Source organism: Schistocerca piceifrons, chromosome 4 (genome assembly GCF_021461385.2).
Source record: "Schistocerca piceifrons isolate TAMUIC-IGC-003096 chromosome 4, iqSchPice1.1, whole genome shotgun sequence".
Classification (NCBI taxonomy): domain Eukaryota; kingdom Metazoa; phylum Arthropoda; class Insecta; order Orthoptera; family Acrididae; genus Schistocerca; species Schistocerca piceifrons.
In genome coordinates, this window is record NC_060141.1 from 422,358,858 (window position 1) to 422,385,064 (window position 26,207).

Here is a 26,207-nt window from a genome sequence, read left to right on the forward strand (position 1 = left end):
GTTAGATTTGGACAATGTTGCCAAATTTAAGACTTTTTGCTTCTTATATATTAACACGTAAATTTGAGTTTCTGGATTCAATATTCTGAAGTGATCTCAAAAAGGTGCATTCTGAATTAACTTTACTGCCACACCGCATCAGGAAGTGTGGCTTTAAGAGATCCCAAAAATGGTACCCATAACACCACATTTTCACTGATGGAAAAAATCTAATCACTACCATAAGAAGTATTTTTGGTAGTAAGTATTCCTGCTTATGACATTCAAAATCTGCAATCATTTCAAAAAAGTGTTAACAAGCTTCCACTATACACATTTTTGATAGATTTTAGCTGTAGTAAACCAAAAGCTTTCATGCAGCATCAAGTGTGAGTTGTGCTGAAAGAAATTCACTTTATTCACATTTTACTGACCTAGGATCACTATCCGAAAAAACTTTAGTACAAACAGTGTATCCAAACAGATTACACACCTGACGATTCACTACTGTTTTAAAAATCAAACTCGCCATCTAAAAACTGTGACGCAAAATCTTAAGTCTGGTGAAGTAACTGCTCTGCTTAATACCACAAAGAATTTTGCTTTCAGCCTAAGGCTGGTATTACACTATTAAATTTCTTTGTCCAAAATCTTTGTCAAAGATATTTGATAGTTAATAGGGATCTTTGACAAATGTCTTCCAATATTTGATCAAATCTAGGTCGAGGCCGTGTATTTGATCAAAGAAATCTCTTTTCTTCTGTTCACTGCAATGCAATATGTTACCACGCGGGGCGCCAGCATCGCTGGAGCGTTCTGTCATCTTGTGTTTGTAAACATGGCTGCTAAATACAATTGGTGTGTGGCGTCTACCACAAAATTAATTGAAAAGTATGAAGCGGATGAGGCACTTTACAATGTGAGGCACCCTGATTATAAAAATAGATTAAGAAGATTGGAGAGTTATAAAAATATAGCAGAGATTATTAGCCGTGACATACGGCCTGGATGTACGGCCGAGGATATCAAAAGGAAGATAAATGGCCTCCGCACTAGCTATTCGTATGAGAAAACAAAAGTACGTATTGACATATTCATTTATATTTATTTATGCAAGTAAAGTTTACATGTCATACAAATGATTAGCATTAAGTTGTTCACTGCAGCGACTTTAAGCATACAATAATGTTTACGTAACCTACAAGTAGTTTAAATTATTTTCACTACTAACATTGCAGATGCATAAAAGCAAAAGTGGAGCCAGTGCGCAGGCGACGTACACACCACAAGTGTACTGGTTCCAAATGCTAAAATTTCTCAACCAGTCAACAGAGGCCAACGAGAGTGTGTGCAATATGGAGGGCACGGAAAGTGAAACTGGAAGTGAACGTGCCACACCGACGTTTGAGGAATGTACATTTGTTTACATTTTACGTTACTAAATGTGATTATCTTGCCAGGGCACTTTCCCAGTGCCATTGTAAAATGTCTTAAAGTATTCCCTAACTGCTCTCCCATGTACTGTACGTCCAGAAGCAGCTTGGCAAGCTATTGGTTCCATTTGCTGTAGGTGCTCAGTGCTTTGTGTCTCAAGATAAGTACAGTCTCCTACTACGGCAGACACTGTTTCCTGACAAATGTACAAGTGTTTTCTTCTCTCAGTTAACAAGTTGTGCAATGTGCAGGCAGCCAGTGTTATTGTGGTAACTTTTTCAGGAGGCAGATTAATGGTAGTAAGAAAAATCCTGAAACGACTTGCAAGAATGCCAAAGCTGCTCTCCACTAATCTTCTCCCTCGTGACAGTCGGTAATTGAAAACCTTTTCTTTTGTGATTCCTTTTAAGGGGTATGGCTTCATAATGTTATAACTCAGAGGAAAAGCGTCATCTGCCAGTACTACCATTGGAGTTGTAATGTTTGTGTTCCCAAGCTTCCTGCCTTCAGGAATGTTGAGCATAGATCGGTCAATGAGACACTCACGTAGTTTGCTTTTTGAAAACACTTCAGCATCACGAACACGCCCATTAGTTCCTACATCTACATACAAATATTTGTAGGAAGCATCTACCATGGCAAATAAAATGATACTGTTGAAGGATTTATAATTGAGAAAGTGAGATCCACTAGCTTGTGGACATTTAATACGAATGTGCTTTCCGTCCATTGCTCCAATAGTGTTATAACAGTTCCACTTCTTCTCGAAATCCTCTGCAATTTGCTCCCATTCTCCTCTGCTTGTGGGTACCTGTAAATAAATAAGATTTATGTATGTGCAAGGAAGTACGTAACTAATGGCTTTTATCTTTTATTTTATAGCATGAGATGCAAGAGCCTGTTGCATGTAGCAAGGCACAGCCACAGCCCCAGCATCAAGAGCGGCCTCCCACTAAAAGGAGGAAAGTCACGCCAGACGTGGCAACAAATGTCATGGTGGAGGCCAGCAGGACACTTCAGGCTATGGCTGATGCTGCCAGAACCATGCCTGTCCATGAAGACCGCTACAGTACCCTTGGCACCCACATGGCAGCAGAACTGCGTGAAATGGAAAAGGTGGGCGGCAGGGAATACACCACTGCCACTATGCACAGACTGGAGCGGACATTAATGGACAGGTGGGATTTGCTGCATGCGACAGCCCGTGCACAACCGTCCACCTCTGGATATATCCAGGCTGCCTTGCAGCAGGCTGGAATAGAGGATGAGGATTCCATTCTATAAATATATATGTGTGTATAATTTTTGTATCTCTCCAATCTTCTTATTCTATTTTTATAATCAGGGTGCCTCACATTGTAAAGTGTCTCATCCGCTTCATACATCTCTTAATTTTGTGGTATCACACATCAATTGAAATTTGCCATGTAAATAGAATAAAATAAATAAAATAATAACAATTTATCTTCATGAACATAAAGTGTATCGAACATTTATTTACCTTCAGACAATGGTCCTTTAGTGCTTTATAAATTGCTTCACACGTTTCAGGTATTATTTTACTTAATGTGCATTGTGGAATTCGAGTGCTGTACTGTAAGCTAGAGTAACTTTCTCCTGTAGCAAGAAATCGAAGTGTAACAGTGAGCCTGTCTTCTGCTGATGTAGCAGGTCTTAGGTGAGTATTGTGTTTTGAGATATGAGGAATCACTTCACTGAGAACATACTGAAAAGTATGCTCATCCATTCGCAAGAAATTTATGTATGACTTGACGTCTTCCACTATTAGCTCACGTAACAAGTTTTGCTGAATGCTTTTTTCGTCTCGTCGTGAAACCCACGGCTTCACCCAGGTACGTTTCCTTTTTTCCCCCGCTTCTGTATCGCATGTGCACACACAGCAATTGTGGCACAAGCAGCAGCTGCTGCGGTTAATAACAATTTGTTTTTGTCAGCCATCTCGCACTTTGACGAAAACTTTGATGACAGTGTAATACCCCGTCTAGCGCTATGTCAAAGATCTTTGTCAAATATATTGGACGGAATATTGGATCACATCTTTGATCAAATCTTTGACAAAGAAATTTTATAGTGTAATACCGGCCTAAGGCCCGTCTCACATGGAGCAAGATTCACTGTAAGTTTCCTTGCTTGCTCACGGGACGGCTACCTTGCAGGCTCCGTCGTCTGCTAACAGGCTACCTGGCTGGAAACCTTGAAAGATTTCCAGGATAGGTCCGGTGCTATTTTTCTTGTAAGGTTCCCTGCGTGCTACCTGTGTTGGCCAATCATGACACGTTTCGTTTGTGATGTCAGATGCGGGAAGCCTTTGTTGATAGTCGCTTTTCTGCTGTTGTGAGGTGTGGTAGGAAGTTGTGCCATACCAAGAAGAAAATCTTACCAAATACTTTTAGCATTTATCTTGGGCTTACCTGTATCGCATTATCTCCAAACACTTGCTATGGCCGTGTTTTTCGCTATTCGTGTAGAATAGGCCAAATATTTGTAAATGTTTCCGGTCGCTAGGAAACGCAGTGTGACAGCAAGCCTAGAGACGCATATTAAACATGTCTCAGATTGATCGTAAAATTACAATGGATTATAAATAAAAATTAACTTTCTCTTTCGACCATATAATAATGTACTTACCTTTCCCGGGCCGTAATTGCCTGACGCATCACCGTGTCTTTCTTCTGAATCAGAGGCGAAACCAAACAAAGCAGTTCTTTAAATACCAATACATCCATTCGTATAAAATTTGCAAAGGATGTACGATCTTCTATCCTATAAAATAAAGTCAATATAATTATAATGATATCAATATAATTATGTCTGCTTGTGTCTGTATGTGTGGATGGATATGTGCGTGTGTGCGAGTGTATACCTGTCCTTTTTTCCCCCTAAGGTAAGTCTTTCCGCTCCCGGGATTGGAATGACTCCTTACCCTCTCCCTTAAAACCCACTTCCTTTCGTCTTCCCCCCTCCTTCCCTCTTTCCTGATGAGGCAACAGTTTGTTGCGAAAGCTTGAATTTTGTGTGTATGTTTGTGTTTGTTTGTGTGTCTATCGACCTGCCAGCGCTTTCGTTCGGTAAGTCACCTCATCTTTGTTTTTATCTATAAAATAAAGTCGTATATAACAGTCATTATTGGTATATTTATAAAGTCAAACAACATTGGAAATGAAATGTCAGAAGGAAGCAGCATTGGACGAGGTGTTAGACAAGGTTGTTGCCTTTCCCCACTGTTGTTTAACGTATACCTTGAAGAGATTGTTGTGAAAAGCTTAAAGAGGAAATTCTGCAGACCTGAAGAGGATGGCAGAAGACTGGACAGCCTGGAGAACTACCACGTGAAAACCTGCCTTTAGGCAGAACACTGATGATGAGGATGATGAAACAGTAATGAAATGGCGATACTTTTCAAAGTAAAGTAGGTGTTATGCGAACTAACCACAACTCTTTATGAAGCATGGAGAGCACACCTTTTCCAGCATTTCACCTCTTAATCCAGTTTTTCGTCCATTCTTTCTTCTCTCATTAGCATGCATTTCTGCATCGTTTAGCACCAAAACAGCTAATAACGCCAATTTGCTCTGAACATCTGTACCTGAAGCAGCCATCTTCGTTTGATACAACATACAGCCGATAACGACAACTAGCTGCTGATCTTGCACCGTGGGAGAGCTTCGGCATGGAAGATAGCCGGCTCCTTTCCCTGCAAGCCGACAGGCATGAACGCCATCTCGCAAACTTGCAGCAAACCTTGCTCCGTGTGAGACGGGCTTAAGATATGATGCAGTTGCAGGCCACGCCTTTCATAAAACCTGAGCCTACTGAAAAAGTGACAAAGCTGGGCAAGCTATGGGTCTGCATCCCACTACAGAAGTTGCACCAATCTGTGCTACCACCATAAAGATTTTGGTGTAAATGCTGAGTGGAACATTTATGCAACAAGTCATTGAAAGTGAGCAGGTCAGAATTTGAGGAACTATGAAATGACTGGCTGCACAAAATCAGTCTACCACTTCCAAAGGAAAACAGAATCCTCATATATTCTATTTATTCAAATTCTGTGAGCAAAACTGTAATAAAACTGAATTTTTGCTGAGAAGGCTCATACTGAATTAGCCAGAGCTTCTACAAGGAAAGGTTTTCTATGGCTCAGAGTTGCTGTAATGAGAATATCACCAGCTTATTCCAACTGATTTGAATATAATTCAAGTGAAAAGGTTGTCAGGGGCCTTCTTGTCATTTTTTGCCACAATATCAGAACAACTGATGCCCAATAATTTATGGTTTTAACTCTGCAACCAGACCAAAATGTTGAATGCAAGAATAACATATGGAAGATTGGCAATGTCTGTGAAACTTCATTTGAGGAGAATAATAACGTTACAAATTCAATGAGTCATTTGGCCTTCAATATTTCACTGGCCAGTTCGAAAATATACATGGAGTATTCCCGATCGGCACAGTATCACAACTCTTCATGTGCCACCAATAACTCTTGAATTGGCCTCAGTTTTCCAGAACCAGTCATTATCTAAAGAGAAGAAGTTTAAATCATGCAGCAAAAATGCTGTTTTTATAAGTACATTGACTTGGAAACCATGAAGATATCCAAACAAGTTTTGAGAAACTTTGCTAAATGCCCTAACAGCTACAGAACCTGTTTCAGAAACGCTTAGAAACCTCCATTAAGCAATCTACTAGCAACAAGCAGGCTTGGGAAACGAAGTTCCCCAATTGTGGCTGAAGTTGCCTAGCTATAAGGTGTGGACCATTGGTGATGGCAGTGCTAGATTTTTAATAAATGGTAATGGCAAAATCCACCATGGATGAACATGTGCTTTTAATTATACTAAAATGTAGACTTTCATGGTCGGAAATGTCATGTCCATTATAATTATCTGGGCTGTTATGCCGTGGTCGGTTGATGACTTCTGTGTCAATTCCCAACGTTTTGTCCCCGTCTGCGGGAGACATCTTCAAGGGGGTCTGTAGCTCAATGAAAGGTCCAACACACCCACTGGCTCGCTACTGACTGCCGCTAAATTCCGTATCCACGTGCTTACGCGCGCCACGGCGTGAAGTCACGTGATTTGAAAAGGTCAGTGCAATTGGCTGCTGCCCGTTGTCGATCGCCGTTGCCATCACCCAGTAGTGGACGGGTGGCACATGTCTTTAACACCGGCATCCATATACCGTTTAATTTCACGTCCTCCTCCTTTCTATTGAAATTATTAGGATGTTTAGCAATTTTGATTGCCTGCCTGTAGAGCCTTTCGTAATATCCGCTTGTGGCCGCTATTACTTGCATCTTCCTCTTAACGAATATGGTGGTTCCCTGGCTGGAAAGCACGCTCCGTAACAGCTGATCGTTCAGTTTCTCCTCTTCTACAATTGTCCTTGTGCTCTTCCAAACGTTTTGAAACAGTTCTTTTAGTGGTACCCACATAAAGATCTCCACAGCTGCATGGGATCCTATACACTCCAGCTTTTTCCAATGGTTTGCGAGCATCCTTGGCAGGCTTAAGGTATTCCTGCATCATCCTGGTGGGCTTGTAAATTACAGTAATATTCCGCTTCTTCAAGATCCTCCATATTCTTTCCGTTATATTTTTAACAAAAGGCAAGAACACCTTAGATTTTGCAGTAGCCTGTACGTCACTATGATTTCTGCGTGGATGTCTGAACGCACGTTTTATTTCAGCGGACGAATATCCGTTCTTCATTAGTGCATTTTGGAGACGTTTCATCTCAGTGTTGAGCAACTCATGTTCACAAATGTTTCTAGCTCTGTCTGCTACCATCTTGATAACACCCCGCTTCTGTTGTGGGTGGTGGTTCAAATCCCGGTGCAAATAATGGTCAGGGTGCCTGGGTTTGCAGTATACTGAGTGGCCCAAACTACAATTTTCATTTCTAAAAACAAGCACATCAAGGAAATGTAATTTGCCGTCTACCTCCTCCTCCACTGTAAACTGAATTCCCGAGTTTATACTGTTCAGATGTTCATAGAACCGGCTTAGTTCCCCCCTGCCATGTCTCCACAGCACAAATGTGTCATCTACGTATCAGAACCATACATTTGGTTTTTTGCTGGCAGTACCTAAGGCCTGTTCTTCGAATTTCTCCATAAGGAAATTTGCAATTAGGGGACTTAGGGTGCTTCCCATAGCCACGCCATCCGTTTGCTCATAAAACTGTTCATTCCACTTGAAGTATGTGGTCATCAAACAACACTTAAACAGTTCTGAAATATCAGCAGGAAAAATTCGATCCAGCTGTTCCAATACATCATTAAAAGGTTGTTGGTTGGTTGGTTGTTTGAGGTTTAAGGGACCAAACAGCAAGGTCATCAGTCCCTTGTTTCAAATATGCACCATTCCGCTAATGGGACATGTCAGTAAAGTCAGAACAATAAAACAGAAAAAGGGAAAAACGTGAAAGGGCAGTCACGTTGTCATTGGTAAAAAAAAAAAAAAAAAAAAAAAAAAAAAAAAAAAAAAAAAAAAAAAAAAAAAACAAAATGAGGGAAGTCAACAAGAGAACGAACCCAACACTATGCAGAAGCAGCATAGGCAAGACCACCTGTGATGATGGAATCTTTCGGACCTTGGTGGAGATCCATCCGAATTCGAGGCCGAGGAACTAACCAAGGAGGGGTGGAGAGGAGGGAGCAAGGAAGACAGGACAAAGAAGGAAGCTGAAAATCACGGCAAAGACGGTCCGCACCCCAAGAAGAGTGGGCAAGGAAGCGAAGGACATTGAGTTTACAGAAACATCCTACCTTCAGGAGTCTGATATGGGGCAGCCAAGTGAGCTTGTTGTCGAAAAGAAGACCCAGAAAACGAAACTGTGGGACCACAGGCAATCGTTGTGCAGCGAGATAGAGCTCTGAATCAGGGTGGATCGTAGTATGGCGATAGAAGCCGACCACTCGCGATTTTAAAGGAGAGAATTGAAACCCATGTGAGAGGGTCCATGCAGAGGCACGCCGTATAGCCACCTGGAGCTGCTGTTCTGCAGATGCCATCGAGGAGGAACTAACCCAAATGCAGAAATCATCCACATAAAGGGCAGGGGCGACCAAGGGACCGACAGAGGCCACAAGTCCATCGATAGCAATGAGGAAAAGAAGGACACTCAAGACAGAACCCTGTGGGATGCCCGTCTCCTGGGTCCGTGGAGAACTAAAAGCAGTACCAACTCTAACTCTGAATGACCGATGGATCAGGAACTGGCGGATAAAAATCGGGAGTGGGCCCCGAAGACCCCGCTGATGAAGGGTAAGTAAGATGTGATGGCGCCAGGCCGTGTCATAGGCCTTGCGAAGGTCAAAAAACACTGCAATCAAATGGCGGCGCTGGGAAAAAGCCTGCCGAACTGCAGATTCCAAGCGAAGTTAATGATCGATTGAAGACCGTCCCTCTCGAAAGCCACACTGGTAAGGGGACAATAGATACCGAGATTCGAGGACCCAATTCAGCCGACGGGCTACCATCCGTTCAAGTAACTTACAAACAACATTGGTCAAACTAATTGGCCGATAGCTGTCAACAGATAGGGGGTTCTTACCAGGCTTAAGCACAGGAACCACAATGCTATCCCTCCACTGAGAAGGGAAGTCACCCTGGAGCCAGATACGATTAAACACCCAAAGAAGATGTTGCCATTGTGGAGCACTGAGATGTTGAAGCAGCTGGTTATGAATGGAATCTGGGCCAGGGGCCGTATCATGAGAAGATAGAGCAGAAAGAAATTCCCATTCAGTAAAAGGTTCGTTGTAAGATGCTGACTCACAAGAGGTGAAACATAAGGTGGAAGCTTCAGCCAGCTGTTTTTGATGAAGGAAAGCAGCTGGATAGGAGACTGACGCTGACACCACTGCAAAATGGGTCGCAAGATGTTCTGCAAGAACTAATGGGTCCGTACAAATGCCATCTGGGAGGTGAAGGCCTGGGAGGGTGGACTGCCGATGGCAACCTTGGAGAGAACGAAGTGTAGCCCATACCCATGACAGAGTGACTGTAGAACCAAGGGAAGAAACGAATCGTTCCCAACATATCCGCTTACTCTGATTAAATAATGGGCTTTAGAACGGAGGCGTTTAAAGGTAGTAAGGCTGGCTACAGATGCGTGCCTCTTAAAGTGTTTCAAAGCTCGACGGCGATCACGGATGGCAATGGCAATGGCCGTACTCCACCACGGGACTTGCCGGCGACGAAATGGTCCAGATGAGCGCAGGACAGCAAGGCTAGCAGCGCGAACAATCGCGTCAGACACGTCACGGAGGACGTCATCAATACAACCCGACAAAGAGGGAGAAAACTCGACCTGTGCAGTGTATAGAGGCCAATCGGCGCGGTGGAAAAACCAACGAGGTAACCTGTCCATCGGGGAGCGGGAAGGGAGCATGATAATCAACGGGAAATGGTCACTATCACAAAGGTCGTCGTGTGGCGACCAGTGTAATGAAGGGAGGAGAGAGGGAGAAAAAAGAGAAAGATCAATGGCAGAAAAGGTACCATGACCGGCACTGAAATGAGTAGGGGAGCCATCATTAAGAAGGCACAGGTCGTGGTCTGCAATAAATTGGTCTATAAGAAGACCTCGTCTAGATGGAAAGGCACTGCCCCACAAAGGATGATGAGCATTAAAATCCCCAAGGAGGAGGAAGGGAGGAGGAAGTTGCTGAAGAAGGGCGGTTAAGGCAGCAGGTGTAAGAGTCCTGTCAGGAGGGAGATAAAGATTGCAAACTGTGACTGCAGAGTCTAAGTGGACCCTAACAGCAACTGCTTCCAATGTAGTTTGGAGAGGAATCCACGTGCTAGCAATGTCTGTATGGACCAACATACAAACGCCACCAGAAGCCTGCAAGGGTCCGACCCGATTTCGACAGAAAACACGGAACCCACGAAGGGTCGGTGAGTGAGCATCAGTAAAATGAGATTCCTGGAGAACCACACAAGCTGAAGAGTAGGACGAAAGAAGGGATTTCAATTCTGGAAGGTGACAATAGTATCCATTACAGTTCCATTGGAGAACCACAGAACGATGGTTTAAATGGGGGCTGAACACGCTAAATCCAGTCATACCGCCGGGTCCCCACCCGTCACCGACAAGGAGGGGACATTCATGAACGACAGGTCAGAATCCGGTTGTGAAGTCGGGGAGGGACCTCCGGTGACACCAGAGGCTCTTTGTCCCGGGACTTATGTTTCTTCTTCTTTTCAGGCTGAGATTGAGGAGGGCTGTGTGGCATAAAGGAGCCAGCTGCAGCAAGATCAGGAACAGAAAGAGACCGGGCGACCTGGGGGTCGCACGGCAGCAGACCTTTGGCCTGGAAGGTGCATCCCGGGAGAGGCGCCCTTGACTGGCAGACGCCGAAGGAGTGGGACACTTCTCCGGCTGGGGAGGGGGAGCAGTGCCCATAGGAGAAGATGTGGGAGCCGCAGGGGAGGGGGGGGAGAGAGGGGTCCGGGATTGGGGTAAGGAAGGGTGAGGAAGGGGTGAAGATGTAACCAAGGCGTAACTAGATGTCGTGAACACAGGGTGAAGTCATGCGTATTTCTTACGGGCCTCTGTGTAGGTTAAACGTTCAAGGGACTTATACTCTTGTATCTTTTTTTCCTTCTTATATACTGGGCAATCTGGTGAACGTGGAGAATGACTACCATGACAATTTACACATACAGGAGGGGGAACATAGGGACTCCCCTCATGGAGTGGACGTCCACAGTCACCACAGAGAGGGGCCTGGGAACAGCGGGAAGACATATGGCCAAAATGCAAGCACTTAAAACACCTCATAGGAGGTGGGATGTACGGCTTCACATCACAGCGATAGACCATAAACTTAACTTTCTCAGGGAGGGTATCCCCTTCAAAGGCCAGGATAAAGGCACCAGTATCAATACGATTGTCTTTAGGACCCTTCTGAACACGCCGAACAAAGTGAACACCCCACCATCCGAGATTGTCCCAAAGTTCCTCATCAGTTTGAAGGATGAGGTCCCTGTGACTGGTGGGGGATAATGGACACAGGAATTGTGCCAAGATGGGTACAGGCACGAAGGGCCGCAGATTGGGCAGCTGAAGTAGTTTTTATCAGCAACGAACCCGACCGCATCTTGCTCAGGGAGTCCACTTCGCCAAACTTGTCTTCAATGTGTTACACAAAGAATAAAGGTTTGACATTGGTGAAGGTATCTCCATCAGTCCTGGTGCGAACTAAATAACGGGGGAAAGGTTTTGCCCCTAGACGACGGGCCTGACCCTCTTCCCAGGGGGTAGCCATGGAAGGGAAGGCCGAAGGGGGAAGAGAAGCAGCACTTGAGGAATCAGTTCCACGCAGAGAGACGGCCGCAGAAGAACGGCCAGAGTTCTGGACCCGTATGCGTTTCATGTGCATAACTTCTGCCCTGATACCACCCACTCCGATCAGGGGCTTTCCCCATGGGCGCCACCCAGCCACAGCAAGGGCCGCGTGGCACGGCGGCCATTGCCGGGAGTTCCGATGCTCCAGGATGACTAGCAACCACTCCAAGGCATGCATGAGGTGGTCACAGCTCAGGTATCAGAAGTGTGATCCCTGTGTGTTCAGGGGGCTCAACCAAAAGGGTACATAGCGACCCCACCACACGGGCTGGCTATGCACCCTAATATCAGACAACGACGTGAAAGAAAAGGTGGAATGTACTAGGAGTGTGCACGTCGGAGACACTAGGTAAGGTGCTCTTCCCCAAATGGCTAACACTACGGAGGAGAAATTTTGTAATGGAGATCAAACTCCAGAGGGGGACCAAGGAATGCCAAAAGGAGGAGATAATTATGCAACAAAGCCGAATTGGAAAACCAACAGAACCAGGAGGATAGCGGGGCCAACATAAGCAGGGACACCAAGAGAGAGAGAGAGAGGAGAGGGCGAGGGGAAAGGAGTAAGGAGGGGAAATGATGGGAAGGGAAAGGAAATGCAGCCCTGGAGAGAAAGAAGGCTGCAATGGCTCAGGGCCCCATGCTCGCCACGCACGTATCCACAAAAGAGCTGCGGACCCCCTGGGGGGGATCATTAAAAGGAACCATGGTAAACAGCAATACCACATCGAAGCTGACCAGTATGTCCTCCGGCTGGACCACTATGCCATTCAATCTGCTGATGAAATGTGTCAAATTCTTTATATAAGAGCCCGAATGGCCCACATGTGGTTTTAACAGCATAGTCAAAAACTTGGCTAACGAGTAGGTGGGCGAACCAATGGCACTTAGTATTGGTCCGCAGAGCCAAGTGGGAGCTAGCCCAAATACAGATATCATCCACATACAGAGCAAGGAGGGGGGCGGGGGGAGCAACAGTCTGGCAGAGACCACAAGACCACAAGTCCATTAATAGTGATGAGAAAAGGACACTTCATATGCAGCCCTGTGGAATGCCATTTTAGTGGGTCTGTGGAGAGTTGAGAATGGTGCCAACCTAAACTATGACCAGTAGGACAAGAACTGGTGAATAAAAATCAGGATGGGGGGGGGGGGCCCAAAGACATCACTCATGGGGTGTAATAAGGATGTTATGGCACCAAGCTGTGTCTTACACTTTACAAAAAAAAAAAAAAAAGGGGCAGTGCTGAGGAAAGGCATGCTAAACAGCAGTTTCCAACTGAATCCGATGATCAAGCTGAGACTGTCCCTTCCAAAAACCACACTGGTAAAGAGATGAAGGATCGTGAAATTTAAGGACCCACTTGAGCCAATGAGCTATCATCCATTCCAATAACTCACAGTGGACATTGGTCAGGTTGACTGGCCGGTAACTATCAAGAGACAATGGGTCCTTGCCAGACAGAAACCATAATACTGTCTCCCCACAGAGGGGAAAATGCTTTGGAGATTAAAATGGTTAAACACGTGGGGGAGATACAGACATTGTAGAGGACTGAGGTGTTCACTCAAATGGTTATGGATGGAATCGGGGCCAGGGACAATCGTCAGAAGAAAATTAGCCCAGAAGCAGCTTCCATTCACTGAAAGGTTCGTAGTAGTATTCTGCCTGACAAAGGGTAAAACATTTGCGGGAAGCTTCTGTCCACTATTTCTGGATGAGAAAGGCAGCTGGATAGGAAGCTAGCACTGATGCCATCGCAAAATGAGTCACGATATGTTCCACGAGAACCGATGAATCTGTACAAAGTCCACCTGGAAGGGCAAAACACAGAGTGGAAGAATGCCGCTGACAATTTTGTTTGGAGAGTGCGGAGTGTAGTCCACACCCGCAACAAAGGGACCAAAGAACCTACTGAGGAGACGCAGCATTTTCAACATGTCCGCTTGCCCTGATTACGTATCAGGCTTTGGTGTGAAGACTTTAAGGTAATAAGACCAGCAGAAGACTGGTGCTGCTCCAGGGGATGACGACGATCATTGGCAGTGGTGGCAATGGCTGTGTTCCACCATGGAACACAGGGAACGGCAGTGTGGATTATCTTATCTGACAGATCGTGTATGACTGTCAATAAAGAGGACAATCAGCACAATGGAAAGCCACCGGGATGTGGGAAGGGAATGAGAGAATCAACTGAAAGTGGTCACTGTCACAGAGGTCACTGTGTGGCAGCCAGTGTAAAGAAGGAATAAGGAGTGGGGAAGTGAGCAAAAGATCAATGGCAAAGAAAGTGCCACATGCAGCACCAAAATGAGTAGGGGAACCATCATTAAGAAGCCACAAGTCATGCAGCAAGAAAATGGTCAATGAGAAGTCCTCAAAAAGACAAAAAAGCACTGCCCCACGAACACTGATGGGCATTAAAATCCCAGAGGAGGAGGAAAGGGGGAAGGCAGTTACAGAAGTAGGTGTAGGTGTCCTGTCAGGAGGGATACAGACAGTGCAGAGTCCAAGTGGACAGAGATGGCAACTGCTTCCAATGTGGTGTGAAGGGGGATCTATGTTCTAACAATATCCATACAAACCAATGAGCAAATGCCACCGGAAGCCCTCAAATGGCTGACCCGGGTCTGACAAAGCACAGAATCCACAAAGTGTCAGTGAGTGAGCATAAGTAAGAGAGATTCCTGAAGAACAACACACATTACTGAATAAAAGGGAATAAGGGATTGCAGAGCTGTGAGTTTACAGTAGTATCCACTACAGTGCCACTGACTAAGCACAGAGCGGGTACCAAGATGGGAGAAATGGGCTGGAGCTAATAACACCACTGGGTCACTATCACCAATAAGGATGTGGTGTCTTCTAGAAATAAGATGAGTCAGGTTGAGAGGGGGGGGGGGGGAGATGACACCTCTGGGGATACAGGGAGGGGAGGGGAGAGGATGTGGGCAGCTGTCCTGGGACTTACGTTTTTTCTCTTTCTCTTTCTCCTCCTCCTCCCCCTCCTCCTCTTTTCTGAGGTCGAGGAGGCCAGGCCTCAGAGGGAGAGCAGGCTTCTGCAATATCTGCAACTTAAATAGAGTGATGGACATTTGGGGTGCAAGGACTGTGTGGAGGAAGCCCAATCACCAGCAGGCACCGAAGAAGTGGGACACTTCTCCAGCCAGGGAGAGGGGGAGCGGCACTTGGAGGGCATTTACTGAGAACCACAGGGGTGGGGGAGAGGAGGGGGGGGCAGGACTACGGCAAGGAAGAGGGCAATGGGGAAAGGATGTAATAGAAGCAAAGGTAGAAATCATTGACACAGGGTGAAGTCTGTCATATTTATGTCGAGCCTTAATGTAAGATAAACTATCAAGGGACTTATACTTTTGCATCTCTCTTTCCTTCTTGTAAATCTGGCAATCTGGTGAGCACTGAGCATGACGGTCATGACAATTGACACATATGGGTGGCAGATCACAAGGGATCCCCTCACAGAGTGGCTGTCCACATTCACTAAAGAGGGTCCACCGTAAGGCGGGAAGATGTGTCCAAAACGCAAACACCGTGAACGCCTGATGGGTGGTGGGATGTATGGCTTCACGTCACTCCCATAACATAACCCTGATGTTCTCCAGGAGGTTATCTCCCTCAAAAGACGGAATGAATGTGCTGGAATTGGTGTTACTGTCCTTAACCTTTCTGAACATGCTGAACAAAATGAATGCCTTGTTCCAGATTTGCCTGGAGTCTATCATCAGTTTGAAGGATGAGGTCCCTATGAAAAATGACTCCCTGAAGCATATTTGAAGACTGGTGAGGAGTGATTACCACCGGGATGGCACCAAGATGACCACAAGCACAAAAGGCTGCAGGAGATGTTTTTACTATCAGTGATCCCTACCACACGATAATGTGAGACTAAACTTTGCCACGCTTGTCTACAATGTTTTCTTCATAAAATATCTGCTTTGTGGCAGTGAATGGGTCTCCACCCATACTAGTGCAGACCAGGTAGTTGGGAAATTGTTTCACGCCAAGCTGTTGAGCCTGTCCCCCCTCACAGTGTGTAACTACGGAATGGAAGGCTGCAGGGTCATACGGAACAGCATTCAATGATCCATTACCAACCGAAGACATGGATTAACGGATTCTCCCCATGGGCACCACGCACCCACAGCAAGGGTCAACCGGCACAGTGGCTGTTACCACAAGTTCTGATGCTTCGGAATGATGAGCAACCACTCCTATGCATAAATGGGGAGGCAGCAGCTCATGTACGAGAGGTGTGATCTCTGTTGTCAGGGGCCCAGCCAGATGGGTACATAACAGGCCCACCACATGGACTGGCTACATGTGCTGGTGACTTAGCAGGGTGGAGGTGGGCTACAATGGGGTAAGTAGAGGGGAAGGGGAGGAGAGGCATCCACATCATAGATGTGAGTGCAGAATTTCATCCCCAAATGGCTCACACTACCGAGAGAAAAATTTAGAAGTGGAGGTTAAAGTCCACAGGCAGACCAAAAATGCCAACTGGAAGGATGAAAAGGAAAAAACTGCAAGAAACACAGTAAACCAGAGGGATAGCCAGGATGACGTAAGAACACAGAGGGGAAGGAGGGGGAGAGGGAAAAGGGTACGGGGAAGAAATGTACCCTGCGAGGAAAGAAAGGAGGCCCCATGTATGCCAAAATGCACCTAATATGTCTTATTGTTGGGTCAAATGGTTCAAGGAGAAATGAATGAGTGAATAAATAAAAAGCCATCCCTTGGATGTATCCTTACTTTCAACTAAAGAGAAAACATTTAGCTACAGTTGCAGTTTTTCTCAAACCCATTATTCTGATCTCACAAAATGAGGAATGGCCTCTGGTCTAATGCGTGAATGACAGTTGTTCACACAGGTCAAGAAACGGACTGTGATTGCATAGTTGCCTGCTCCAATTTACAGATGCGATGTGTGCATATACGTGCTTTGCACTTTATTGTAAAATGTAAACTTTCACGGCTGGAATTGCCACAATAAAATATTCCGGGCTATTATGCTGTGCTCAAAGGAACTGCACTAATACCTGACGATTCTGACTACAGCAAAATTCCACTTCCGTAAGCTCCCGTTCAGTGGCATGGCATCACATTTTGAATATGTGCATGCAACTGGCCGCTGTCGACTGCCGTCGTCCACTGTTACTATCATCCCTTGGGGAAAGACTGGTACATCATCTTCAGAACCAGAATAAAAATTTCATTCAATTTCACACCCTCCTCCTTCCTATTGAAATTTCTGAGATGTTCCACAACCTCTATAGCCTCTCTGTATAGTCTTTTGTGGTATCTGCTTGGGGCTGCCTGTACTTGAGTCCTATCAAAGTGAATGTGGTGGTCTCCTGGCTGTAAAGGATGTTCCGCAACAGCTGATCTGTCAGTCTCCCCTCTTCTGCAATTGCCCTTGTGCTCTTCAAGTTGTTTTTGACAGTTCTTTTTGTAGTACCAACACACACCTCCCCACAATTTTTGCACTTTATGTAGTAATGTATGCTACAAATTATGTCTCACTTGCTTCTGTAGAATTTGTCACTTACCACCATCAGCCATGACAATTCACAACAAGCGAAATAAAAGAAATCACTAAATAACTTGCTACAATCATGTTAAATGCTCGCACTGGGTATGACATAGCAGAGTGCTCAGAACACTACTGGACACTCAATGGCTTTCTAAGAATTCGTAGGTGTAGACACCATGCCTGAACTCTACTGCCATCGTCTGTGACTCCAACTATAGTAGAAAAATGATTTTATTTATTTATTTATTTATTTTTTTACATGATTAACGAAGATGTTTCACCAGTCAATGATATTTATCTGATTAATATTAAATTTTAAAATTTGCAAATCCTTTTATTGAACAGTGTTTTCATAAACCTTTGTATTACATTTTGTTACCTGGTGAGTAGTGTCAACTAAGTTATCAATTTAGTTCAGTGTGGTCAATAGGCCATCAGATTACTAAAGCAAAATCACAACAACCAGGGAGTGAACCAGGGCTACTGCAATCTGTGCCAGAGAGAGAGAGAGATTTAACAATTACAGTCCTTGAACAACACACAATCACTTTAGGCATTGTTCACATATGGAATGGGAAGAATTGTCAATTCAATATTCCTTTGGCCTTACAGAGGGAGGTCACTGGCGACCTGCCTCCAAGATTACAAAGGACTGGCCATATGATTGCAGCTGAGTCAAGCCCTGGTACACATCACTCTGGCAGTCATACATAGCTCTCATCATCGGCCAATGTTCCAGTAATGACAAAGATCCTAACAAGGTATGTACCTACCTCTAAAGTTCCACTGCTATCAACATCTCTCTCATTGAAATGTAAAGTAAAACAGCCAGTACGAGCAAATCTGTAATCAAAACCATTAAAATACAATTACTTCATATAGTCTGCCTAGAATATAATTTGTGGTGAATTAATGAGCAGACTACAGACTGAGAATATGGACACACAACTTTCATATCAAAGTATACTACGGTGATTTAGGCCATGTGTAATAAGTAGAGCTAAAAAAAAATAAAAATAAAAAAATAAAAAACTGCATTGTAAAGGGGATCCAGAACAGAAGAAAAATATGAAAAGGATAATGAATCAAAATGACTTCCACTTAACTGAGCAGCTTTTTAAAGTGTGACAAGAACACATTAAGAACAAAAGGTGCATGCAACACAATTGGTAAACAGCATGACCCTATTAAAATATTGATATATGGATTCATAAGCCCACTGCAACATTGTCACCTCACAGAATTAGTTGCCAATCATCACAGCAGTAACCTTTCATATGTTCACAGCGGCGTAGTAAATTAAAACTGTATTTAAGGATTGGTTTGAACACCACTTTACTAGGCATGGTCCAGTTGATGGTGGTATGCCTTTGCCTTCCTCCAAACTACCTTTGAGATGAGTTATCCAGGCAGTAATATGGAAAGCTACAGTTCAGTGTTAGATCTGCTTAACAGCTAAAACATGAGTAACCTACCATTTAAGTGTAGGCTGGTAACTACTTAAAAACACTGCTGCATAGTTGAGATGATGACCCAATAACTGATTCTCAGTCATCAATGATGTTAAATTGTGATATACTTTTGTTTAGAACAAATAATTTTTAATGGAATGCAGCAGCACTAGAAGCATTAACATTTATTGTAAAAAAGCACTGTTGGCTACAGTCTGTCATAGAATCAAAGCTATGTTACCCAGCACTAGGATATTGCAACCAAAATTCCATCACTCGTTAATAACTACTTCAAAACAGTGCATAAGTACCACAAATTTACAAAAAAATTCATAAATGTGAGACTGCAAAAATCATTCTTCCATATAATTCAAGCAAGTCATATTTTCTGGTACACAGAAGGCTGCATAAGACTTAATTACCAACTACCCTATACCATTCTCCCATTTCCTGCTTCCACTCTGATGTGTCTTATTGAGAACATTTGCTCTAAACTGAGCAGAAGATGAGCTTAGTTAGACTTTAGCTAGAAATAAAGTGAAGTGTGACTAATATCCCTAAAATTATGATTAAACCATGCCTTCCGAAACAACTTCACTCCCACAGGTACTGTTCTGTCTACATTCAAGATAGCCTTGACTGTCTTGGAAGGCAAGGCAACATGAATCAGAATAACAGTTACTTTACCACTACTTGTTTACAGGAATGTTACCACAGCAACAACCAGCTAGAGAATCAGCTAAGGCTTGCCTTTCATTTTATTCACTATTGAATTATTACTATGCTACCTCAGGTGCCAGACACTGCAGTCAATTGCAGGTGATACTATTAGCTTTTGCTGTTTCCATTTTCTCTTTGTGCAGCATGTTCATTTCACATAGCAATGTGTCCTAAAACAGATACGAACACACAGAGAAACGTGATTTAACTATCACCAACTTCTAATCAAATCCCAAATTGCATGATAACCCGTGAACAGAACAGAAACACCGAGTTGTTGCTGCAACAGCTACAGCACACGTGCAGTCTGCAGACACAGTAGCGACAGTGTTCTGCCACAGGCCGGCAATAGTGATTGATTGTGAGAGGTAAAACTTCACAGCTGCATTTTCTGGTTGACAGTGATACTGGCTTTTCCATTATACCACCATGTTGCAAGAATAAGATTAAAGAGGCAGACTACAAACTTATGCTGCAAATGGATCTGAGATTAAAACTTACGGATCAAAGTTACTGAATCTTGATTTAGGTTTAAAAAGCAGGTTTGAGTGACCTTCCATTGTCACTAACACAACAAAAGATATAATCGTCATGGACTTTCTTCATCATTTGGATTACTGAAAGGCCTGAAGAAAATTATTAGTTGACAGCAGTACTCAGTTACAAGTCTGCATTACAATGTGCAGCTGATTTGTCCGATTCTGTCAGTTTGCTCCATGTTAAGTACTCTGAACTACTTAAAAAATTTCCTGAACTGACAAAATTCACCTTTACCCTGGGAGAAATGAAGCATGGTGTTAAACATTATACTGCAAGCAGCAGTGGCCCCACGAGTGTACTCAAAGTGGCAGGTTAGAGCCACAAGGTTGGCTAAACAAGAATTCCAGTTCCTAATGAATCAAAATATAATTCGCCCAACTAAATCCTAGTGGGATATTCCACTGCGTGTGGCAGAAAAGCTGGATGGTCACTGGTGTGTGTGGAGACTACCGACATCTTAATGACTGTACCCTTCCCGACAGCTATCCAATTCCTCATAAATTACGTAAATTCCATCCTTGTGGGCAAGAAAATATTTTTTAAAGTCAATCTCCTCACAGTATATTACCAAATCCCATTACCTGAAAGTGATAAGGTCTGGAGTGCTATGTTCACACCTTTTGGATTTTATGGATTCAATTTCATGCTGTTTGGCCTCCTGAATGCCCTCAGTACCTTTCAGAGATTTATTAATGACATTTTGAGAGTTTTAGATTTCTGTTTTGCATAGTCAGATGATTTACCGATAACTTCCAGTTCTCCAGAAGAACATACTTGACACTTAACTAACCTGTTTGAACACTAACAAATTTGGTTTGAGTATTAATGTTGAACAAGCCATATCTGGAGTTCAAGAAATTAAATTTTAAGGTCAAATAATTACATCAAAAGGTACTAAATCAGAATTACCTTATTTCCTTGACATACTGAATTTTTACGAAAGGCATTTGGAACATGCCACAGAACATCAGGCAATTCTTAATGATTACTTGAAGAATATTTTTAAAAAATGACTAAAGAAGCATACATTTGACAGAAAATGCAATAAAACAGTTTGAGAAGCACAAAATGGACCCTACAAACACAGCTCTTAACATTCCTGGAGAAGAAATATTTTACATGGGACAGGGAACTTCTCAGCATATACATGGCAATATGGTATTTTAAGTACCACCTTGAAGGACCTCCTTTGACATATGTTTTAAAAAGAAATAACAATAAAGCAACCCCTATGCAACTGTGTCACCTACAATTCACATCACAATTCACAACATGTCAGGCACATTTCTGGAAATGAAAACAGTGAAGCTGACAACCTATCCAGACATGAAGTAGTGGTATCAACTTATTAAGAGAAGATGGATGCTCAAGTATGAACTCTGGAAACTTCACTCCAGTCCTCATACCTCATTGAAATTTAAACAGTCAAACCCGTGATGAAAGATCATTATGGTGTGATTTATCAACAAACATTCGTCCTGATATTCCTTAACAATTTACATATTCCATTTTTCATCCTGGTATTAAGTCTTCTGCGAAATTACCCATGTGCAGATTTGGTCAAACAAAACAAAATATCCAAAACTGGGCGAATGCATAGCACGCCAAAAAACAAAGTGACTAGACATACTAAATCTGCTACCGGCTAGTTTCCACGCACAGATGGACAATTTAACATGGTGCACATCAATCTAATTGGCCCACTGCCTCCTTCAGATGAATTCATATACTTATTAATGTGCATCGATTGGTTCAGGACAGAAGTCATTCCATTACATGATGATCAAGGAGAAACCATGGCACGGGCATTTTTTAACTCCTGGATCACAAGATTTCGAGCACATAACCAAATAGTGACTGGACAATGAGCACAGCTCCGATCAGAGCTGTTCCATTCATCAGCTAACATTTGTGGTCCTAAATTAACTCAGAATGTGACATACACCCACAGTCAAACAGGAAAATTGAGATTCCACTGAGCATTTAAGGCAACCACCAGGGCATATAGTAAAAATAAATGGAGCGACATAAGTCCAACAATTCTATGTTGTACAGGAAATGAAAATAACGCATAGCTGTAGATGTGCTGCATGGCACAACCCTAACATTGCCTAGTGGTTTCATTCTGGGTTGAAAAACAAACTAGAAGTAAATCTACTAGCATTCGCTTCCCAGTTATGCCACCGTACGGCTAAAGCACACTTTCAAAATGTTCCCACAAGGTAAACGAAACACCATTTGCTAGCAGAGAACTGCATCTCACTAATTTATGAGGAATGAAAAAGTGAAAGCCAAATTAGTGCCTTCCTATGGAGTCTTGGAGTGAAATGCAAAATATTTCACTCTAAGGACAAAGGATGAGCCAAACAAACATCTCACCTGGCAGACTGAAATCTGCCTACATCCTTGTGAATTCTAGCACCTGTCTATATCTACAGAGCACTTCACTGGCAAATTAGTTACCCACACCTGAAGGGTTCAAGTAACTGACTTAAAACTTGGGAGGGGGGAGGTGATGTAGGTTATTTTTATGCTCATAACCTACAGTTTTGTGAATAACTGTCATTTGTGTCAACTTTAATTTTCTTAAAAAAAAAAAAAAAAAAAAAAAAAAAAAAAAAAAAAAAAAAAAAAAAAAAAAAAAAAACATTTTGAAATACAATAAGATCTAGAGTTCAGTTTTGTTGCTGGAGTGTGATGTTGGTCCTGTGAAGAAAGTTCCCAAATAATAATTTGGAATCTAAAATACTGCATTTTTGTGATTAATTGTACAAGAAGCTCCAAGAATTCTACCGTTGTTGAGGTTCTTTCAAACAGTACAACAACAAATATTGCACACTTCAACACAAGTCACATTAAAATAACCCACTGAACACTCATACTACAGATGATAATTATGTTTAACATACTACCGTTACCCAGACCACATGCAGAGTGTAAAATGAGAAGCGGCCTTTATGATTAATCGAAAATAACCATTTGCACAACATTTGACAACACTTCAATTTTGTAGCATGTTATGCAGTATGTCATCAGCTTATAATGAAAAACTTTATTTCGGATAAGTTAGGTGTGGTTCTCACAGTAAATATAGTTACCTAATAATATACATTGTTCATTTTTTTTCCATCAATACAGCACAGCACATCGTGACGTCCTCTCACTGGCTTACAAATAGCCAAGAGGTTTTCTATCTAATACTGCAATAAAAAGGTTTTATTTTTGGGATACATAGGTTTTCATTTGAAGCCAATGATATATAAGACTAACAGATCAAGTAGTAGTTCTAACACTACAGCACATGAAATGGCAAGGAACATACATATTATGTATGAGATATCAAAGCAGGAAAATGAGACTCTGCATTAGACATTTAGAAAAAGAATGTAACATTGTAGTCTTATGTGTTGCTTTACTAGTGAAATACGAAAATATTCTAACCATTTGGTACCAGAGTCTATTCAATCCCTTCAGCTGAGTATATGATACTTGTGTCTGCATCTTGCGCGCGCACACACACACACACACACACACACACACACACACACACACACATTAAGACAGCACTAGACTAGACATGCTGACTGCCACAGCAAATATTTTAATAGCTTACATAAAAACGAACTTTACACGACCAATGGTTTTCTGCACTTTCACAGTAAACATTTTACGTTATTAAAACTTTCGAGTCACATAGTACTGAGCTGTGTAATTCACACATGCATTTTCTGTTTAGCTTGTGGAGACTACTGCCAATGAATTTATACGTTAATTAAGACCTGTTGCGAAGCCTGATGTTTACCGATAACAGGTCATTTTTTAAAGATTAAGACCGCAACAAGTCATCCGAATTAATATAAAATGTTTCAGAGACATCATCTATATATTACACTGCACACTTTCTATAGGCCTACTTCAAGCATATCTCGTAACTCCATATATCTATTAAAACTCTTAATTCAAGTAACCAACAAATTCATAATCAAAGAGATTTGGAAGTGCATGGATGTCTCTAATCTGTAAATACCTAGGTTTCTATTATACAGTGACACATGAAGCAGCTTTCTAATAACGTCATTATTTTTTACGAAACCTATTTCCTTCAACTGCAAAATTCAACAAAATGAAGTTACGAGGTTTCCAGTCTACCATCGACATGCTTAAGAACAATATCTATAAAGATTCATTACCTCCATACACTTACTTCGCAAGCATGTTTACTATATTGGTGATATGCACGACGGTATCTTATGTCCCTGTAGGTAACAGATTAAGCAACGTGGCTACAACCGTTACCCTTAACGTTTTTAGTACTTTCAACTGACATACCACCACCAGCAGAGTTTCAGAAGAAATTAAGAGCCACACAGCCGGCTTGCAGTGGCACACTCCATACCTGTTACCAGTTACATTATCTTCTACTCACTTCAACTCTTTTCTACTGGCGGGAACTGGTAGTAAATCCCAATGGTGCCAGATACTGTATCTCAGGTTTCCCTCATACATCCACATAATTTCCCAACAGATCACGGTTTTTCCCACACGTTTAAAATTTTTAGAAATCATATAATTAAGGAATTGACCGATTACAGGCCTATAAAAACATGTAAGTACTGACGTACTAAAAACTGTACTCACAAATCTAATAGTGGATGTCTGAATTATGACGTTTCAAAGGTGACCTGTTAACATTTACTTCTAAGCTCTGCGAACGGTTCTCGGCGTACGTCCTATTTTAACAATTGTTTATTGTACCATTCATGTATGGAGCGCGGGAAAATGATTGCTTAATATCTATGCGCGCGCTGAAGTTAAGCCGGGTTCACACAAGCAACTGATGTGGTGCCACAGCTTCTGGCTTTCGGCTGTGGCGTCGTGAGTTACCGTTGACATCGAACCCCACAAATTCTACGTATGCACAGTTTTCAGTAAGGCGTCAATCAACGAGTTAAAATTTTAACTCGTTGGCGTCAACTGAGATCATATGGGTAGGTACGGATGCATAGTGTAGGTTATGCCAAGAGGGCTGTGACAAGAGTTGAACACAAGGAAGAGGAAACACAAATGTTGGATCCGAATATAGATTTCGCACAGGGATAAATCAGGGGCGACAAACACATTTATAAAGGAAATAACGCACGGAGACGAAAGTGCTATCTGCAATAGCAAACTAACCAACAACTGGCATGTAAATATCATTTGTACACGCGATAATCTTCCAAGATTTTAGAATATTATTAGATTCTTTGTTATAGGCATTTCGAATAACTAATTTTTAATTTAACAGCTACCACATCCAAGGACGTAGCCAGGATTTTGTCCAAAGAGGGGGTCTGATTACTTAAAGAGGACCTTAAAAACACTCATGTTTTTAATTTATTCTGAAATTTTCCATAAAGAACTATAAACCATTTTATTGGATAATTATCTTGGAATTTTCACCAGGTGGAGATTTAATATCGTTACTTAGGAGTGCTGCAGTTCACTAACAAGCTGTTAATCTCTATTCTCCCTCCAAGGTCATCTTACTCTTCTTAAAGTTTGGATTTGAGATGAGGAAGTGATCGTGAACGGACAAGCGTTAATTTTATGGGAAATAGTAATTATTACCGACAGGGCTTCGGAGATCTCTGTTCGACAACGAGGCTATAACAATTCTTCATGGCGAAAATATTAAAGATTCAGAAACATTCAACCTTACACTAACGAAATTTCCTCAGTTAAAGTACGCATCTCTCACGTCTTGCAGTGTAAAAGAGATCATTTTATACATTAAAGATGTCCCGAAAGATAAATGCATGTGCCTAGGAAAATTTAGATTGTTATTTATCATAATATGCCCCTTTCTGCTGGGAGTCTCCAAAAAGATGCTCGGCTCACTTTCAGGGCAGCTCATTTCATTTAAGCAGAGGTGCTGTATTTTTATGTGAACTGGAGTCTTTCATGAAAGAAAGATTTACAATTTGTACAGAAACCAGATGGCAGTTATAAGGGTCGAGGGACATGAAAGGGAGGCAGTGGTTAGGAATGGAGTGAGACAGGGTTGTAGCCTCTCCCCGATGCTATTCAATTTGTATATTGAGCAAGCAGTAAAGGAAACAAAGGAAAAGTTCGGAGTAGGTATTAAAATCCATGGAGAAGAAATAAAAAC

At 42.6% G+C, this 26,207-nt stretch overlaps 1 long non-coding RNA gene and 1 other non-coding gene across 3 annotated transcripts; both read right to left on the reverse strand.

Annotated features, from left to right (window-relative positions):
- Positions 1–1,130: 1,130 nt before the first annotated feature.
- On the reverse strand, positions 1,131–24,447 carry LOC124795439. 2 transcript variants are annotated; one of them, XR_007016695.1, is made up of 5 exons: positions 24,261–24,447; positions 18,119–18,188; positions 4,063–4,197; positions 3,846–3,961; positions 1,131–2,224 (listed from the first exon to the last, which is right to left on the reverse strand). It is a non-coding gene; the product is annotated as an uncharacterized LOC124795439 (long non-coding RNA). The 2 variants fall into 2 exon arrangements; XR_007016694.1 differs by having other exon boundaries at positions 24,247–24,447.
- LOC124796982 lies at positions 17,775–18,073 on the reverse strand. The gene has a single exon (XR_007016868.1). It is a non-coding gene; the product is annotated as a small nucleolar RNA U85 (small nucleolar RNA).
- Positions 24,448–26,207: the final 1,760 nt, after the last annotated feature.